This window comes from Etheostoma cragini, chromosome 7 (genome assembly GCF_013103735.1).
Source record: "Etheostoma cragini isolate CJK2018 chromosome 7, CSU_Ecrag_1.0, whole genome shotgun sequence".
Classification (NCBI taxonomy): Eukaryota; Metazoa; Chordata; class Actinopteri; order Perciformes; family Percidae; genus Etheostoma; species Etheostoma cragini.
The window spans coordinates 413519-431261 of NC_048413.1; the positions used below are offsets into that span (position 1 = coordinate 413519).

At 41.5% G+C, this 17743-nt stretch overlaps 2 long non-coding RNA genes across 2 annotated transcripts in view; one reads left to right on the forward strand and one right to left on the reverse strand.

The window, feature by feature from the left end:
• Positions 1-7399: 7399 nt before the first annotated feature.
• Positions 7400-16342, forward strand: LOC117947834. The gene is made up of 3 exons (XR_004657329.1): positions 7400-7496; positions 8713-8715; positions 16329-16342. It is a non-coding gene; the product is annotated as an uncharacterized LOC117947834 (long non-coding RNA).
• Positions 7580-17743, reverse strand: part of LOC117947835 — a 13871-nt gene continuing 3707 nt past the window's right edge. Inside the window, exons 2-3 of the long non-coding RNA XR_004657330.1 lie at positions 16270-16278; positions 7580-7710 (exon numbers count right to left, since the gene is read on the reverse strand). This is a non-coding gene — a long non-coding RNA (uncharacterized LOC117947835). The remainder of the gene's footprint in view (positions 7711-16269; positions 16279-17743) is intronic.

The following is a 17743-nucleotide window of genomic DNA, read 5'->3' on the forward strand; positions in this document are numbered from 1 at the left end:
GGCAGTTCTGAAGGCAAAAGGGGGTCCAACCCGTTACTAGCATGGGGTACCTAATAAAGTGGCTGGTGAGTGTATATAAACAGACAGCCAGGTTGTCTCTTTGATGAAAGTGCAGCGGTGCACACTGGAGAGAAAACCAAACTAAAGTATTGATCTCATTCCACTGGTATAGATCAGTATCAACTCCAACGTTTGTATCAATATTATCGATATTTGGATCAATCCACTACTTCTTACTCTAAGCCATAGAAATCCCTTGTTGTTTAGAAACATTAATGAGCCCCACTGCGGCACTGGGTGACATGTCTCCTCATTACCATGAACACACACACACACACACACACACTACAAACTACAGTGGCCTGCGGTTTCAGGAAATACTATCAATAATCTCGATGTTTATGAGCGCCTTTTGTGTTCTTATTTGTGAAAATTGACCCATAGAACTGCTCTACTTAATTTTCCAAAGGGCCATTAAACTCTTTGTCATCCATGGAAGAGTATTAGAGCCATGTGAAAAAATGTCTTTGAATTCTGAATTAAATCTCAAATTCCAGTACTGAGAAATAGGTGGTGAAATCCACCTTGAACCTCTATTTTTAATTTCTTCAGAAAACACAGCCAGGAAAATAGCTCTTTTTGTTCTTGTGTCATAGTTACCTCCTTAAGTTCTCTTACTTCATTTTTTTAACATTCTTCTTTTCTGTCTTTCTTTATCTATTCCTTCCCCTTCCGTGTTTGAATAGTTATCTGTTCTCTCTGTAGTGCAGTGGAAACAGTAACACTCAACCCTGTTTCCACTTTAAACGGTGTTGAAGTTAAAATGGACCACAGTGGCTCAGGACGCTAAGCTGCATCACGTCAGCGCTAACGAATCAAATGTTTTGATTCACCCCCCCAAAAGTTTGAAAGGTGGAAGCTGTTAAGGTGAAGATGCACCTGTTAATTATCCTGCATTCCTTACAACCCCTTCTTAGTGTGTGTGCGTGTGTGTGTGTGTGTGTGTGTGTGTGTGTGTGTGTGTGTGTGTGTGTGTGTGTGTGTGTGTGTGTGTGTGTGTGTGTGTGTGTGTGTGTGTGTGTGTGTGTGTGTGTGTGTGTGTGTGTGTGTGTGTGTGTGTGTGTGTGTGTGTGTGTGTGTGTGTGTGTGTGTGTGTGTGTGTGTGTGTGTGTGTGTAACAGGATTTGTTTCAGTTGTTTTCCTTTTCCATATTTGAATAAAACAACAAATGGTTGAAGAACATTGAACAACTAAATGCTCTGAGTGTGTAGCGGGACATGTCTACACCAGGTGTGACCGGTGTGTGGACGTCTGTCCACTGACTGCATGCTTCAGGTCCAGTCCTGGTTTTACCCACGTACCTGTGCCAGATTCTAGTTGTACGTATGTCAGTCTGTCCAGCGTTCTTCAGCTCTGCGAATGGATAGCTTGATTCCTGGCGATGATTTTTGCCTGATCGTTCCTTTTTACCTTCGCCTGCGCTGTTCTTGGAACAATAAACGACTTGCCTGTGATTCCCTGTCTGAATCGTGCATTTGAGTCCGCCATTGTACCGTGAAGTGTTTCAACGACAACTGTGTGAGGTTGACCCTCATGTTGTCCTCATGTTGTCCTCATGTTGTCCTATATCAATGTTCTTTTTAGGTCCACCAATTAACAGGATTGATTCCACAACAACACTCTTTGGCAAGTACACATCTCTACTTTCATTTATTTTGGGGCGTCTTACCAATTTTTTGTATTTGAAAAAAAAATGAAATGTTTTTAAAATAGTATTGATTAAAAGTTGACATATTCCAGTCTGTGATTATCATCAACATCCATTCCTTTAATTTTAGTCTCAATAATTCCTAATTTTGGCTTTTCTAACTCAAACATTACGTATCATTTCCTTATGTATTGACAATAAATCCCTAAAATAACTGTGAAACTAAAGTTAATAAGCTAGTGTTACGTAGTGTTAAAAAAAAAACTTCAAAAAAGGTGACCAATATTGAAAAAAGCGTCAAGTGTTGAAAAAGGGACAAGAACATAAAGAGATAAAAAGCATCAACAAAAGTGTTAATTTTCAATTTTGACGGAAAAGAAAAACACAAGGGTTAAAAGCAATAAATAAATTGGAGAACAACTGTAGATGGCAGTGTGTAGCTGCACATGGGATGTTTGTTTGAGCGTATGACCATAAAGGGGATTTTACACACTCTCTCTCTTGTCCACTGCACCACAAACCCAGACCTTCCATTAGTCTTGCATCTCTCAGGAACTGCATTCATATGAAAACTGCAATGATAAATCGTTTGGGGGGGGGACACGTCACAAGCATCTCTTGCCTGTACAGATTTCATTTTTTCTTTAGAAAAACAAATCATTAAATAAATGAAGTCTCATTACAGAGACAGCTGCTGTTTGAGTCTTATGAGCGAGCTCCTCTCCCAACAGCTGATCATCCTACTTCCGGAGGTCTAATTGGATGAATGTGCTGTGTTGTTGAAACATGCACTTTAGGTAGAAGTCAGTGTTTTCACCGCTGTGGTGTCCATCCCTCTTTTACTTATTGTCTGTCATTTTGTGTTTGGTCTCCTTTTAATCTGTCCTCGTATGGCTACAATGAGGAACGTGGTTCAATATTTATAAATTAAACTGATTATTAATTATTAGAAAATCTTCTTGTAAACCTTTTCCGTTAGAGCAGAAATGTCAATGTAAGCTGACATTTTTGGATATTTAAGCAGCAAAACTAACTGTAGTTCTAAACTGGACAGAGGAAAAAGAACTAGACCTTTAGATTCGGAAATAATCCGAGAAATTAAGCTGCTGTTTCGGACGCACCTATAAATGAAGCTGTCAGAGCTCTGCTCTATGTTTACATTTTAGAGAACGTTAATAATACTTTCCTTATTGATTGTGTATTCATTTCCCCAAACGTTATAAATCAGAATGGTAGTTTGTATGATCTGACCGGCCCAATCTGTAACGTTAGATTAACCATGGAGCCGCAACTATTCTCTCTCTCTCTCCCCTTTTCTTCATCTCTCCATCCCCTTCTCCCTCTCTCTCTCTCTCTCTCTCCTCCACTCCCTCTGTCAAGCCGTTTGGTTTCCGTGCCATCTGTGTATCCTCGACTATAACTCCTCAGAGGATCCTCCTCGATGCTCGATCCTAACTACTTGATGGCCATTTTAGGAATCGGGACGTCCTTCAACTGAGAACGACGGGGGGGTCACAAGTCGGAGGATCGAGGAGTCGACTTTGCGAATATGGAGAAGAAACGTATGCAAGCAGACAGCCTTCAGCTTCAAACTGTGGTCATCATTTCCTTTCTTCCTACAACGTGACTATCCCCCCCCGAAGAGGTAGCTGTGCAAGAGAAATCTCAACCAACCCAATCAGCAGTGGATGTTTAATGTTAAACATACATGTGGCACAATGAATCCTTAGGATTAACTGTATCTGTGCCTTAGTGACTATGTAGGCCAGTAAGCCTATCATCATTTCGTTTTGCACAAATAAGCATATGTATATATGCTAATGAAAGTTGAATTAACGTTTTTAGTTTAACAATTATTTGGATCATGGATGGTGATTGTGCAGTGGATATGACACATGCCTTTGGTGTGGGAGATCAGGGTTCAATACTTACTGGGATCCATCATATGGCCCCAATATGTCCCCGACACTTAATCCATAGTGGCTCTGGAGGCATGTGGCCTCTGACATATTTAGCAATTGTAATTCGCTTTGCATGAAAGCCCCCCTGCAGTAACTCCGAGGAACCCCTAGGGACCCTGGACACCCTGTTGAAAATCTCTGCTTTGGAGGGGATCCATGTCTGTTTTCATCTCCATTAACCAGTTATTCAATTGTGCTTAGCTTTAAATATTGTGTTAAAAAGATAATTTTTTTCAATTACTTTTTATGGCTTTATTTTCGTCAATTCTTTTCACAGCTGAAAGTGAATGTGGGGGAGATATGGGGAATGACATGCAAAAAGGTCCCCTTTAACCTCAACCCACAACAGTATGGCCCAAGAATTTGTGCAGTGGTACAATACCGACACCTTTGCCACTGAGAGAGGATATGATCTACATAACAACTATAGAGATCATGAAAATCATCTTTTCTCAGGAGTCTCCCACGATCCTTTTCAATCGGATTTACTGCACTTCATGAGTAGAGCTTGTTTTACTGTAGCGTTGGCTCCAAAATGAAAGGTAACAGTACACCTACTGGATTTCCATGGTTAACCATTTACTCTCCATCTCAAGTAAATATTGGTGCTGGTCTTCTGAAAGCAGCTTGATGTGTGTAAGCAGTATATGAATTTTCATTATCGCATCATATTTGAGTATGCCTTTCATTGAATAAACCATCCAGTCGTGTCAGAGAGTAGAGGGAGAAAAGATCCGCGGAGGGAGAAAACACAACATCATCATTGTGCATCCTGTGCTTTGCCTCTACCCTCTTCTGTCTGGCTGTGGGAGACCAATAAAACACTACAGGGTATCTGTCTGAGCGATGCCGGGATCAAACTAATGATATCAGGCAAATTACTTTGACCGAGGACTCTTCATCATCTGGAGCCAAAATGGCAGCTATCTGTCCATCTGGAGGGGTTGCTTTCTTTCCACCAGGCTGCCTCTTTCCAATCACTTACTAAGAAAGAAAACAAACATTTTCAAAGAGCACTCTCCCATTGTCCTCACCTTTTCAAACCTGTTGTTTTAATGGCCTAATTATTTACTACTGTCTTAAAAGCAGTACAAAAGTCAGTGGTCAGCATTCTGAAATCATTTTTGAAATAACATGCTGGTATTATTTAACAGCCATGTGAAAATGTATCTAATCTTAACTGACCCCCATGTTGTTGTTAAAGACAGCAAACAAGAAAAGAGAAATGGATAAAGGCCATTTTGCATTTGGTGGGTTGGACATTCTGGTGCAGTACTAATCTGATTTGACTACCTTTGTCTATAGGTAATCGCACGTCTGAGCGGACATATATATATATTTTTTTATTGTTTGGGCTTTTCCACCTTTAATTTTTGACAGGACAGTTAGGAGAGAGGTGGAAGACATATACATACAGGTCAGATTCAAACCCGGGAAATCTGCATTGAGACATGACCTCTCAGTACATCAGTGCATGCTCTACCACCGAGAAAACCTGGCCACACCTGAGCAGACAAATATGACTTGTGGAGATCCCCAAGGCTCCATTCTGGGGCCTCTTCTCTTCTCTCTATAACATTTACAGTACATGGTTCCACTGGCTCAGATATTTTTAAACAACATGTGTTACCATTGTTGTGGGGATATGTAACAAACACATTTACACAACCATATCCCCAGGGGACTATGGTCCAATACAAACACTGAGTAAGTGCATTGAACAAATCAATAATTTGATGTGAACTAAGGTAGTTGGTAGAGGAATGATTAAAAGTCAGCGCTCAGCTTCATATTGGCAATGTTTGAAAAACAACGCATAAAGCAAGAAATCGTGCTCTTTAATGTTTTATGTTAGCATTTTGAATTGCCTTCTTGCTGAAATGTGCTCTTAAAAAAATAAATGGCCTTGCCTTGCCCATCCTTAAACAAGACATTGATGCGGTTGCTGTGCTGCTCTGACTGTCAATGAGGGGTGTTTACGTCTTAAGCCTGGAGTAACATTCAATTTATGAAGCTCAGTCTCATGTTAAAATTGTCTCTCCCTCATTGGCCGTCTCCAGGTTCCCACATGTGAAACCTTCATTTTTCTTCTGCACAGCAGACGGATGGATTTTGCCTCACATATCTGTTGTGTGTGCCAGAGCGTCTGTAACCACCAGGCTCAGTGTGAAGGCAAAAGAATGAGAGGCACTTTAAGGAGCAATTAAAAGAACGAAATCCCCCACATATAATGGTTCCCTTGTACCTTAATCATGACATGCTTTTATGGGGGCTTCACTAGCCAGGACGAGCCAACCATAACATGAAACTGGTCATTAACATATGGGAGTCTTCATATATTATTCATGACTGTTGACATTTTTATTGCACAGTAAGCATAGCTTGAGATGTTTGTGTTATGACAACTTGACAATAACCAAAAAAATGTCCCTCTCAATGTCTTAGTATGACAACTTGACATTAACCAATACCTTAGAAGATAACCTCAATTAATAAATATGTAATTGCAGTCCTAACTATCAATCTTTAAGAATCTATTTAGCTACAGGATATGTATTTACATTACAATAAACTGGCAAAAGTGGTTGGTCTTCACATTGGGTGTCATGAATATTTTTCCTCAACCTCAAGTGGAACCATTTGTACTTGTAATTAAGATGTCATAAAGGTTCTAAGACCAGTGTGATGCCAGGACAGAGGTACTGTATTCCATGCGTTGTGATGGTTACTCCCAAGCAAAGGACCATTCCACTCACGTCATGTATTATGAGTATGTGTTCTCTTGCTTTCTTTGTTCCTTTGTCACCGGGGTGCAGAGTTCTTTTCACAGGGTTATGCATTTATCAATTATGTGTTGGTGAAAATAACAAGCCTGATGCAATGGCATTGCAACACCTTCAAGACACTCTATTTTCTATTCTAGCAACACAGGCTAATGTTCTTTTCTCCCAGTGCAGATTAAAGGCATCAAAGTAAAAATTCATTGTAAATGAATGACCTTGTAAGAAATGTGTAAAAAGCCCCGAAAGACACAAGGAACAAATGTTGTGGGTTCGGAAAAACAGGCACTTTTACACATCTCTTTGGTCCGGACCTTCATACTTTCAGTTTGATCTGAAACAAAACTATACATTTTTCTCCACGCATTAAAACTGCAATAGAAGTGACAATACGCCAATGTCAGTTATTTCTTTAGCACAGGGCAGCAACAAGGCAATAAAACGTTTTTTACATAAAAAATGTAAAAACCTTTTGTTAAAGAGAATAAACAAACTGCTAAAATAGAATAAGAGATAAGAAATACAAAAATGAAAGTTACAGTAAGAACAATTACTTAAAAAAGGCAGCATCAAAAAGAAAAGAGGCTCGTTGGAGATGAGTCAGGTCTGCGCAGAATCGACCGGCAATCGCCGCCCGCTGCATGCTGGTTCACAATCGACTCAACATGATGACGTTTTAAACTTTTTGGTGGAATCAAAGGGATTTTAATTGCTATTTTTCTGATTTAACCAGCTGATATGTGGGTCTGATCATATTTTATTAAATTGGAGTCGCACCACGGTGTTTCTGTCATTTCCTGTTCAGCCTGAATGCTCCTGGAATCGTCTGGAAACTGGCCAGTTTTACCGCAGCTTTTGGTCTGATTGAGTAACTGTACCTTGTTACTTCTACTTCTGCCAAACAAAGACAATGTTACATTATTGGATGCACCAAATCCAGGAACACAACGTATTGTTTGACAGTACTTTCAGTCAAATGAAGGCAATTCAAGCCAAAGTACATGTTCAATTTGCAATGCCGATTTGTCTCGTGGTGGCAAGGACCCTGTCATGGTGCCACAGGGGCGGCCCTCCCCCTCCCCCTCCACCCTGTTTGTGATCCCTCATGTTTCTCCCACCTGGGGCCTGGATGAATTTAGCCTTGACTCTGTTTCACAATGTCGGAGGCACATAAATCACCATGGAGATTTATTCTGTGCAGCTAGCCTGCTCCTGACCAGGCTTACAGCCAGGATTTATTTAATCCTGGTGCCTTTCCTGCCTTCTCTTTGTTCACTCAGCATCACTCTGATCAATGAAACAAATGTGTACTGTAACATCCGTAGTGACTCCATGTTTCTATAGCTGACTACAGACGTTGGATGGGTGGAGACGTGGTGCAATACGTTTAAACACTGTTTACCATATGTGTGTTTGTATTATTATTATTTCTTTAGTTAAATAGTAATTGTAGAATCATTTCTGTCAACATATTACTCATGTTTTGGAGTTTAACCTAAATTATTAGTTTCAACCACCATCACCACGTCAGACTGAAAGATCTATATTCTACATTTGGAGATTTATAAATGTCCCTGTTATTATTTTAGCAACCCTTACTACTCTTAAACTAATGTAGCTCAGCATAAATTCTTTCAGGAAGACCTAACTTTTAATTGATTCACTCCTAAGTCAGTTATCCAAAAAACATACTTTTTATCATGCTGTATATAACTGTCGCATATGTGCAAACTAGTCTCTCCTGATTGAAATGTAACACAATGTAGTCATCTTTTTTTAGCTTGGAAGAAGAACAAATAAAGATAAATACATAGTGTTACTGTCTTTCTTAAAGAATGCATTTAAATTATCATTTACTTCTCTTTCCAGTTTCTTTATTTCCAAATGCAGTTTCTGCAAAATGTCTTTTGATTTGCATATCAAGATCCATCTCCTGCATTTCGCATTTCTGTAAATGCATGTGAGTGTGTGGCACCTACGGCAGCCTCGGCCTCAGTGTCTGAATGTGTGTGAATGGTGAATGGTTCCTGTACTATATGAAAGCGCTTTGAGTAGTCGTTGAGACTAGAAAAGCGCTACATAAGAACAGTCCATTTAGAAGGGTTCGTGGTGAGGCTACCAAGTCAAGACTTGAAGTCGTAACTTACGGGTTAAAGATTTTGTCTGGACCGTGAAGTTATCTGTTTTCTCCTGTTGCAGTCTGCCTTGTTTGTGCTCCCCTATTGCCTGCCTGCCTGCCTGCCTGCTTCACTCTGGATGCAAGAAAGTTTGCACGTGTTGGAATTGTTTGTTGGATTCTGGGAGACGCCAGAACCACATGGTCGACGCCACAAACAAAAGACACTGATTCACTGGACACGCTGTGGAGAGTGCACTGCACCCATCACTCACCACTGGATCCCCTGGACACAACATCCTTTTGCCCCTAGCAACATATATCTCTCAAATCACTTAAACGTACTTCCTGTGTTTTTGGGTGCAACCACAGTGCCGTTCCATAACAGACCCTAAACAACACAAAACATTGCCGCTGTTAAAACATTTGTGCATGAAGGGATCCACAGCCAGCGGACAAAATGCAGCAACAGCAGATGCAGAACTATCTGAGGTAATTCCTCTCCAAATAATTTGTGTCTTTGTGCAGCCCAAGAGGATCATGACAAATCTCTTTGCAACATTTAAGTGCATCTACCACCGTTTGCCCAAGGTGTTTCGCTGTTATCGTGGATGAATCAGCTTTATTCAGGCTGCATATGAAGCGATGCACGGCTGCTGTTGAGTGTGACAGATACGCTGCCAGAGTTAAGCTAAAACAGACGGTGTCATCTGAGCAGCTCTGCTGTTTGTACAGCGGTGCGCTGGGCCAAGCTTTCTAGCTACACACCAACAAACAGCAGATGCTGAGCAAGAAGCGCATATTTAAACAGAGCTATGGGGAAGGCCACGGTGCGATCTGTGAAAATAGCTGAGGGGGGGAAGTTTTTTGATCGTGCACAAACAAAACATGCAGGAATGAAATCTCCTTTCAATACCATGGATATAGAACCACTCAGCCTGCCATGCCTTTTTATGAGCTTCAATATCCAATGGAAAATAATCTCAAAATGAAACAGCGCTTTCAAGCCGGAGAGTTCACTTTATGACAAAAAGCTGAATAATTTCAGCCAGAAACGTGTGCCCGTTCCTCTGGAGTGTTTTTACCACGACCTTTTCCCTAAACTTGACTGTCATCGTTGCACAACACTAAATAAATACATCAATTAATCATCACTTAATGGTAAAATGACGGTTTCCTAACAGTTAAATGACAATTAACTAAAGATGAATTAACTATGGTTTTCATAAAGTGTTATCAACAACCCATATTGTTGTAAACACGCTAAAACACGTTTTTATACCTGCGCTGTCCTCTGTTTCACTTCCATTTTGTGTTATTTAACCAGCTGACATGTCATTACAACGACTTGAAGGCAAAGAAAGAAGTGAATATGATTGGCCACAAATGTCCAAGCTTTTAAATGTGCAGTAAGCGGTTCTGCTCAAAGATTGATATTTGAACTCTGCCAACTGCCAAACAAACCAAAGGACCAAAGGACTTGACATATAGAAAGGAAAGGCAGCATTTGAACAAAATCAGACATGAATAAAGAGAGTGTGCAATGAGGATCACTGGAAGGGTTTAAAATAACTCCTTCAGTTGACATCAGAAACCTAAAATGCGTCACGGACCTCGTGTTCTCATTATACAGAATGCTCATAAGCCCCATGATAATGTTTCTATGCAAGTAGCACTGTATGTATTTTTACACTTTAATGGCTTCAACAAGAGACATGTTGATTAGTGAGATGTCGAGGTGCTGGCAGGCAGACTGGTTTCCATGACAGAGCCAGGTTAGCTGCCTGCCCGTAGGTATTCAGCATACAAACATGAGTGGTAGCAATCATCTCTCCTAGCTCTTGACAAGAAAGCAAATTAGCTTATTTTACCAAAGAAACTCTACTATAACCTACTCATTTATTTAAACACAGCATGGATAAGGCACGCTGAATCTGGAATGTGCTTTATGTCAAACCCGAGGCCTGCGGGCCAAATCTGGCCCCTCGCACATTTTGATCCAGCCCCCATATCTATTTAGGTTACAATTATTACAGCCCGCCTGGTCTTTGTCACTTAAAAAAATACAAATGTTTGGCATTTTCTGTGGCTTTTTTCTACATTTTGGACTCTTTTTTTCCAAATCTTTTTCCAATGTTTTTGGCCTTTCTTTAACATTTTTGTTGACACAACTGTACGTGAGAAGAATTTATGATCCATACAATAATACCGTCACAGATGAACAATTTTTTTATGAAATTAAAGCAGTAAACCTTGACAAACTGAGTTTGCCACCCCTGTGCTAATGCATGGAACAAATCTGATAAAAAAACAAAAACTATTTGCTTGTCTGGAGAGATGTCTGTCGATGCTTTCTGTATCCGGTCACTTGGTTGGGATTTGTCATTTTCTTTAAGCCTGTTGTTGATTTTAAGAAGGAGTGGGTGTACCGTGTTAGCCTGATTACACACAGAAGCACAACCAAATCCCTTTCCACCTCCCCTGTGTTGGTCTGAAGTTCACAGTTCATTACTAAAGATTCTTTCTGTTTGACCATCTGTCTGCTGTGCAAAGATCCTATCCTGGCTTCCTGTAAGTCAACCAACTGTCGTGGTGATTTATTTTGAAGTCCTCCTGTTTGCTGAATTATGCCTGTGTCTAACTCTTCTGTCATTTCATAGCCTGCCACTTCCATCAGCCTGCCCTCCCATCACTCCATCCTGCGCATCCTCCCCACTCAGCTGTTCCCCATTCACACATTTGTTCCCTAATATATCAAGTCATTTCCACTAGTCCTTTGCTAGTTTGTCTCAGTGCTTTTGCAGTGAGGAACATTTTTCATATGTTCCTAGTTTTTGACCAGTTAGTCTTTCTGCCTGGATTTGTGCTGCTAGTAAAAGATCCTTTTGGCTTCTATCTTTATCCTTGTGAGATGGGTTTACAGTATTACAGTAGTGCTTTGTAGGTCCATTGGTATAACCAATTACATGGTGTCATATGAATAATTTTATGTAACATAAATATGTGGTGTCCCGGAGAGGCAAACACACGCAAATAAATCACAACACATTACGAAAACCCAAATCACATGTATCAGTGTTAGAACTGATACTACTACAGTAGGTAGTAGGACTGAGCACATGAGACAACATTTTTAATAAACCCATCAGGAAGTTGTTCAGGGAAGGAGCAGGTTTGTTCACACACACACACACACACACAGACAGCTGGAGCCACATCATGTTTTTTAACAGATTACAATTAGCTGAAAAATTCCACAGAAACATTTTCACAGTATACTCAACAGTACAAGTATGTGTACACCGTTGGATTATTCAAAATGTATGATACGTGTGTCTCCATTTCCCTCTTTCATTCCAAAAAAACTTAATATCCTATTCTTGGATGTTTAAAGTAGTTGCGTTTCTCCTTCTAATCGGGTGTGCAGCCCAGCTAACTGTTGGAAACTGCGGTAACAACCCAGAATGAGACGCGTATTTTAAATGTACTTGTCCAAAGAATTTCTCTAAAACCCAAATGTTACCAGCTTATTCCACATGTCCTAACCTCTAAATTCTATATTCAGGGAAAGGCCTTATGGAATATGTTGTTTACAGGACCTGAAATAAATATCGGAAGGGTTGTGTTGGAATAATAGTGGGATTTTAGTGTGCATGGAAACATACTCACTGTAGTAGATGTTGAGATAGTCAAAGCTCAAAGAATGAAGATGCCGGAGTGACCATTGACTGCTTTTCTTTTAAATATGTGTGATAAAGACACTGCTGAGGGGTTTAGTTCTGTGGTGGACCCAAGCGCAGGACACAGACTCAGAAGCAGATGGCTTTTAACGGATTTAATATAATGTACTTCAGAGCAGAGGAGTTGACTGAAGACAGCTGGGGTGGATGCTGCTGGTGGAGGTAGAGAGAGAGGGACGAGGCAGGCAGCTATGCAGACAGGCAGAAAAAGAAAAGCACAGGAGACAAACAGGCGATGCGTTGAGTTTGACCCATGAGGGAAAAAAAAAATTTGAGAATAAACTAGCAAAAGTGACTCAGAGTATGGCTAACAACAACAACAAAAAGCAATCTGGAGAAGAGTGGGAGAGAAGCCGCTGCTGATAGACTGGAGAGGTGATGAGCTGATGGATGACAGGTGTGTTGGCTGGGGAGGTATGGACAGTAACACACTCACACACACACACACACACACACACACACACACACACAAAAGAATATACCGATTATTGTCCCTGGCCTGTGTCTGTCCATCTTCTACGGTTTCTATCATCACTGAGTCTGACTTAATGTCCCCCCTACAACAGTTTCTGACTCTCATTTTCTGGGTGTTATGTGGAAATTTTCTAATTTAATAAATAATTGTTTCAAGATTTTAAACACAGTTTTGTTTGCGAGGTTTTATCATTGCAAAATCTGAATTTTAACTTAAATGTATGTATGTACTGTAACTGCATATCGGTGTGCACCGCGATGCAACGGTGTTCGGGTTGAACTTTGAGTTTCCTATGAACGGTTTGCCACAGGCTGAGATATGTTTTCTTTCATTTAGTGGGTGTAGAGCAGCAGCCTTGAAATTAACTTAGAAAATCCCCCTGACGTTCTCCAAAGTTGACTGAGTATACTTTTGCAGAGCAACAGCGGAAGAATACACTGAGGAAAATAAGTATTTGAACACCCTGTTATTTTGTTCTCCCACTTAGAAATCATGGAGGGTCTTAAATTGTCATCGTAGGTGCATGTCCACTGTGAGAGACATAATCTAAAAAATAAAATCCAGAAATCACATTGCTGTGAACTATTTGTATGATACAGCTTCAAATAAGTATTTGAACACCTGAGAAAATTAATGTTAATATTTGGTACAGTAGCCTTTGTTTGCAGTTCCAGAGGTCAAACGTTTCCTGTAGTTCTTCACCAGGTTGACACCCTGCAGAAGGGATTTTGGCCCACTCCTCCACACAGATCTTCTCCAGACCAGTCAGGTTTCTGGGCTGTCGCTGAGAAACACGAAGTTTGAGCTCCAAAGATTCTCTATTTGGTTTAGGTCTGGAGACTGCCTAGGCGGCACCAGAACCTTGATATGCTTCTTCCAGAGCCCCTCCTTGGTTCTCATGGCTGTGGTCTTTGGGTCATAGTCATGTTGGAAGACCCAGCCTTGACCCATCTTCAATGCTCTAACTGAGGGAAGGAGGTTGTTCCCCAAAATCTCGCAATACATGGCCCCGGTCCTCCTCTCCTTAATACAGCACAGTCTCCCTCTCCCATGTGCAGAACAACACCCCCAAAGCATGATGCTACCACCGCCATGCTTCCCAGTAGAGGTGGTGGTCTTGGCATGGTCCTCATCATTCTTCTTCCTCCAAACACGGTTAGTGAAATTATGACCAAAAAGTTCTTTTTTGGTCTCATCTGACCACATGACTTTCTCCCATGAGTCCTCTGGATCCTCCAAACGGTCGTTGGCAAACTTAAGACGGGCCTTGACATGGTCTGGTTTAAGCAGGGGAACCTTCTGTGCTATGCATGATTCCAAACCATGACGTCTTAGTGTACTACCAACAGTAACCTTGGAAACGATGGTCCCAGCTCTTTTCAGGTCCTGGACCAGCTCCTCCCGTGTAGTTCTGGGCTGGTTTCTCACCTTTCTTAGGATCATTGAGACCCCACGAGGGGAGATCTTGCATGGAGCCCCAGTCCGAGGGAGATTGACAGTCATGTTTAGCTTCTTCCATTTTCTAATGATTGCTCCAACAGTGGACCTTTTTCACCAAGCTGCTTGGACATGTCCCCGTAGACCTGTCCAGCCTTGTGGAGGTGTAGAATTTAGTCTCTAGTGTCTTTGGACAGCTCTTTGGTCTTGGCCATGTTAGTAGTTGGATTCTTACTGATTGTATGGGGTGGACAGGTGTTTTTAATGCAGCCAACAACCTCAAACAGGTGCATATAATATGCACCTGGATAATAAATGGAGTGGAGGTGGGGATTTTGAAGGCAGACTAACAGGTCTTTGAGGATCAGAATTGTAGCTGATAGACAGGTGTTCAAATACTTATTTGCAGTTGTATCATACAAATAAATAGTTCCAAAATCTTACATTGTGATTTCTGGATTTTCTTTCTCACAGTGGATGTCTCTCACATTGGACATGCACCTACAATGACAATTTCAGACCCTCACTATTTTCCTCACTGTAAGAATATAACCATGTATAACTATCGATACCCTCTCTCTCAGTCTTTTCCTCTCTGTGTCTCTGTCACTCTTTGCTTACATGCCAGCAGAGAAAAGACTTTGGCTGAGGATACATCGTGTGACTGGACCTTCAACATGGCGCCGACAGCGATTTCTGTGTCACAATCCGGAGGATTGAGGATGAGGAGGTACACAGTCAAGAACTGAGTAAGGACCCCTGAATCACTCAGATAGCTCAAACAAACCCATATCCCAAACACATGTAGCTACCGACAAAAAAAGGAGAAAATTGAAACCATGAAGGTATTTTAGCCCCCATGAACATTTATAGAATTTTTGTGATGTTTTTAAACTGTGTGGGCAAGCCACGGCTGGGATTCGAACCGTCGAACTGTGAAACTTTAAGTCTACCACCGGTCTAGACGTTTTAATGTCCTCTACTTTTTGTTGAAATTATCAGTTCTTTTGTAATATGTTAATACTCCAATACAAGTACCAATATGCTATCAGTTTCTTTATTTTAGTCCAGTTTAAAAAGAGATTATTGCCTTATTTGGAAATCACTATAGTTATTAAGCTTGGATGGGTTGTAAATAGTGATACAATAAATAATTGCTATTAAATAATTCTTGTAAAGTTCTTCCCTACACCTTACAGAAAGGCTTAGTTCTAATCTGGTTGCATGATTGTTTGGCATCTTTTATAAATAAAAATTCATAATGACATGATAATAGCATACTACATGTAACTGTAACTGTTACTGCATGTTGTCATCATTGTTATCACCATTACTATTTTATAATTGATTGTGCTGTTTACACAAACTGTCATTAAAGTACCCACTTTGGTGTAGAAAAAATGAATAAATAAAGGTTTGTTTTATAAAGATTTAATTAAAACACATCAGGCGGAGCAGGGAAGAACTGCTGCTGAGTATGTGGCCTCACAGCCACAGGTGTTGCCAATACAGGTACGACCTGTCTCTTAACCTGCCTTGACCCACAGTGCTGCTTGGCAGGTGGTACTGGTGAGCCAGGCCAGGTTGGGGAGCAGATAGGGGGGCGCATATTTGCACTGGGGAGAGAGTCAGCTGCCACAGACCAGCGGCATGGCAGGTCCAGCCCCGGCATCTCCAGCCCCTGCATCTCCACTGCGCTGTCCTGCCTCTTCACCAGGGTGTTGTAGCTCATGTCCCCCAGCTGCATGCTGGTCTGCTGCATAACGAACCCTGTGTCCAGAACACGCCACCTGATACGCCTAGAGTCCTCCAGGATAGAGTCCCATCTGAACCCTTTCTTGTGGTAGATGGCACAGAGCCGGACCAAGATTATTTCCACCAGGCAGCAGCAATCTGGCCATTTGGCAAGTAGGGCAGTGGTGGGGAGGGTATTTCACCCACTAACCCTCATCTTCAGAGACCTGAACATCCCAGTGAACAGACTAGTCTGTTGTCTGGCAGTAAAAATATTCTGCCTAGCTGTCCACTCTGTCTATGCCTGGCACACCGGACTCATCCAGCCTGGTAAAACAGGGAGAATTTTGAGATCATTGAAGTTGGTACAAACAAAGCAATACACAACAGAACAAAACAAGACAAGTGTTGATGCATTGGGTCACATGCCCCGAGTAGGTGAGCAGAGACGATGGCCTACTGGTCACCGCTGCAGTCCCCTTGTCCTGGTTGCACCTGTTCAGACCTTACAGCTGAAAATCAGTTCATTTTCACTGGTTCCTGCAAAACAATGAAATAGTAATAGTCTATTAAAAAGATATAGCTTTCCAATCTAATGACTGCTTTCATAAAAGAGAATACTGAGTGTGTATGATACATACTGACAGGGAGACACCAACCTTAAATGGCAATGAAAAGATTCCAGAGATGTGTGCACTCAGCAATACCTGGTCAGGGAACACCCCCCCTTCTTGATGGTGCCTGTCTCAGTATAGAGCTGCACACCAGGCAGGTCCTGGAGGCTGGATGATATGCTCCATGTGCACCTGGTCCAGCAGTGGCATCTCCCAGGAGGACCCTCCATGTTCCTGCAGCAGCTGCTCAATGAGAATGATGGTAGCTTCCTCGCTCCGCGTCCTCCTGTGACAGTACTGTCTCAGCTCCTTCTAACGCATCCTAGCCTCAATTGCAGGATCAGTCATGGCTGGCACATCCTCGTGTAGTAAGGGGTCCGTTGCTTATTTCTCTTTCTGGTTTGGGTTCCTCGCCCTAAAAAATGTCAACATCAGTATTGATGCTCAGGGGGCTGAAAGCCAATGTTTCCCAGGAGACAAACGCGGTGAACTCCAGTCCATCCTGGCTGCAGGTTGTGGTGGTGTTGTTGTTTTTCTCTCTCCCCCCCCCCCCCATCTGCTGTGTGCCATCTCTATTAAAGCTGCAATCCCATAATACTAACCTCATAACATAAACTAATGAATGCTCGGCGCCCAAAGCAGGGGTGGCTTTGTAATCAAATCACACAGCTATAAACCTTTATTGGTGTTTTCAGAAATTGCTGAAAATGACATTTAACATCTTGAATATGAAACACACTGCAAGACTTGGTGGAAAAATCACATCTACAAAAAAATCAATTCAGAATACAATTTTTCCTTACTTTTTTAAATTCCATGAGACACACAGCAGATGTAAGTGTCCAGTAACTCCACAGCAGAAAGCTGCCAAATGATGGTAACGTTTGACTCAATTTAATGTCAGATTGGCTGGGAGTGTCTGACTCACCCCGGACAAGCAAATCACTTTCCATAAATGCACTACTGGCTCCCATCATTTCTCAAACAAAGGCCTCACAGCTGTGAATTCAGAGCACTTTGCTGCCTCCAATCTTCTGCAAAAGGACAACACATTTCCTTCCTTTAATGTTCAATCTGTTGCCAGCAAAGTCAAACTAAAGCATAGCTGTTACGGGGAAGGACGGACCCAAACGCACAGCTCAAAGTAACGTTATTTATTAAGGGGAAGGAGAGGAAAA